Source organism: Acyrthosiphon pisum, unplaced genomic scaffold (assembly GCF_005508785.2).
Source record: "Acyrthosiphon pisum isolate AL4f unplaced genomic scaffold, pea_aphid_22Mar2018_4r6ur Scaffold_21391;HRSCAF=23857, whole genome shotgun sequence".
In the NCBI taxonomy this organism is placed as follows: Eukaryota; Metazoa; Arthropoda; class Insecta; order Hemiptera; family Aphididae; genus Acyrthosiphon; species Acyrthosiphon pisum.
Window position 1 is genome coordinate 8,234 of NW_021770853.1, and position 3,438 is coordinate 11,671.

Consider the following 3,438-nt stretch of genomic DNA (forward strand, 5'->3'; position numbering starts at 1 on the left):
TAGTTTTAAACTTCTCTAAAACTTAATATATATTATAAAATACAATAAGTCTAACTAGGATAGTAAAATGTATACTACTGTCTACTACTAATAATTAATATCTTCTCTAGACTCTAAAAAGTTTAGTATGATTTAAAGTTTATAAGTTTCTGCTAACAATGAAATATAATAATAATTTTAATTTTTATGTTTGCACAGTGCTAAGTGTCTTGGTAAATGTCCGTACAAATCAAAATACTATTGCAATTGATGACTTATGAATATTATGACTTAAAAAAAAATTAACTTTTTTTTAACTGAGTTAAGTTAATTTTATTTTCCATCTTAACTTTTAACTTAACTAGTTAAATTTTATTTTTTTGTTAACTTTTAACTTAACTGAAGGCAATTTGATTGAATTAACTTAACTTTCCACAGTTAATTATTTTCATTAACTTGCCCACCATTGGAAATTAATACAATTTACTAGTTAATCATAGTTATTAGATAATGTTAAAGTCTAAAAATTAAATTTTTCTGATTGAAAAGTGATTTATTTAGTTTATTGTCTCTCCTGAACAATTTCAAAAAAGTGAGATAAGAGGTATTAGCATGAGGGTCGCGATATTCTGTTTAATTTTCAATTTAAACATTGGATGTAGTTGCAAAACAGTGCAAGTCCATTGATTGTTGTATATCAAAAGGATGTATGTCCCCAGTTTAATAGCACATCCGCAAAACGGAGTAAATCCCTATACATTGATATAGGCTGACCGTATCAACAGTTACAAAACGTAGTGATATAAATAGAATAATATTTTATTCGTTGATTCCTAAATGTTATTTATTATTATGATGTTATAACTCAGTTTATGGTTTAATTTTAAAACCAATGTTGGTTTAAAGTGTTTAAACACTATGATATTATTTTAATAAAGTATGTTTCTATGATAATAATATATTATTATCACATGTTTATTTAAAAGTAACACAACGTTATCCTACAAACTGTCATTCGTGTAAATACAACACAACTAGTTCGTCTAATTATTACATTATTTTTTTCTATTAATTAAATAATTAATACATTGCAATGCAGACTAGTGAAAATAGTATCATACCGATAACACCCCGACGAGGTAGAAAAAAAATTGCATTACCATCTGAATGGCAACGACAAAAAGAAAAACGACAAAGGTAATTAATTGATTTTATTTATTTATTACCTGCCTACGTTAAATACATTCAATAATAATTTAATTGTTTTAATTTTAGATATTCATCTATTGGATTTCCTAGTCGCCCTCAATGTGAACATAAAAATAAAAATCAACAACAGTACCAATGTAGAACTTTGACAATGCAAGACGTGCGGCGACGAGCCCATCAAATGTTTTACGAGATACCAGATAAAATTAAGCAAGACGAAATCATTTTGAGATTTGTTATGATAAATCCTGTACGCAGAACTCGTTCACGTAAGGATTTTTTTAAAAAAGAATTATCTATTAAATATTTTTTGCCTAAATTAAATGAAGATAATGGTCGTAAAAATGTATTAGTCTGCAAAAAAGCATTCACAGACGTTTTTGCTATTTCGTGTGTAAAAAATATTTTAAGACTGGTAAGTCACCAAAAGAAAACCGAGGTGGACAAAGAATGGCCCAGAAATATGAATCTCAACGGAAAATGGTGAAAGCATTTATTTCAAAACTTAAGCCGATTGAGTCTCATTGTCGTGAAAAAAATACTACTCGACAATACTTGCTCAGTGAAATGTCAATTTCCTCACTCTACATCTGAACAAGACGTAAAATATGAATTTTTTCGCTCAGTTTTTTGTACAGATTTTAACTTAGGGTTCGGGTCTCCGCCGACTGATTGTTGTTCTTTATGTATCTCTTTGAATCAAAAAATTAAAGTAACTCGATGTTTGGTGGAAAAAAGAGAATTGAATACCATTCTAGAAGTTCATAAAATAAAAGCCGACTCATTCTATAAATTATTACAAAAAGAAAATGATGGAGAAATCACTTTTTCATTTGACTGTCAAAAAAATTTAGTGTTACCTAAAGTTCCCGATCAAAGTGCCTACTACTCTAGACAACTTTACGTATACAATTTTACAGTTTGCCAAGGTACATCAAAATCAAAACAATTAAAAGAAAATACGTTTATGTACATTTGGTTGGAAACAGAGCATAAAAAAGGATCCAATGAAATCGCTTCGTTTGTCACCGTTTAAAAAATACTGATTTAACTAACATACATACTATTCAACTGTTTTCCGATGGATGTGGAGGACAAAACAAAAATCAAGTTATGTTGTCCATGCTTTCAAAGTTCTTACATGAATGTCCGTCTTATATAAAAAATATAAATTATTTTTATCCAATAGTTGGACATTCATTTATTCCTCCAGACCGCATATTTGGACGATTAGAAAAACAATTTAGAAAAATTCCTTGTTTAACAAGCATTAACGAGTACATGAACATTTTTGAAACAATCGGCACTACTATTCGTGTTTCTTCTCAAGAATGTAAAGTATATGACTGGAAGTCATCATGTCTTGAAACCTTAAAACCACCTGCAAATTGGCATTTTAAATTTGCACCTGTTAAACGAATAATATTGTCAAAATCCAAACAGAATATTTTAGTGAGAGGAGAGCCAAATTATCATTTAAATGTAGGTCAGGAAAAAGGTTTGTGTAAACGTGGTAAAACTATAACTTCGATGAAACCTTACGTTATAAATAAAGGTGTTCAAGTAAATGCTGCAAAAAAGACTGATGTAGACAATTTACTTAAAAAACACTTTGGCTGTAACTGGAAAAATTTACCAGATCTCGAATATTTTAAGACTGTCATGGATGACGAAGAAAATAATGAACAAGATCATGAATCAGATTTTGGAGACATAAATGAAGAAGAAGAATAATTTTTTTAATAAAAAATTCTATTGTGTAAGTTATGTTAATTTGTATAATTTTTTTTACGTTCAAAAATTTTTTTAAATTTAAAAGTTGTGTTTTTTTACGTTGTTTATATTTAAAAAGTTTATAAGTTATTTTTCCAATTATTTAAATAATATTGACAGAGATTAAAGTTTTATGTTATATTTTCTAGTACTTTTAATTATTTTTTATTTTTCATTTAAAATTGTTTTTTCTATGTCAAAAAAGTAATAAAAGTTTTATTTTGAATTTTTGAATTTTGAATTGTTTTTATTTAAAAAAGTTTAAATAAAAAACAATAAATTGTTTTATAAGTAGTTACTTAGAAAAACTGTTTACCAAAACTAAGAATGAATAAAAAAATAACTATGGTCAAAAGTTAAAATTGTATACGTTAAAAGGTAGTATGTCCGTATTTTAGTTGCAAAAAAGAGTATGTGCAAATTTAAATTTCAAATTTATGGAAACCCGATGACCAACGATTTATAAAGTTTATGAAA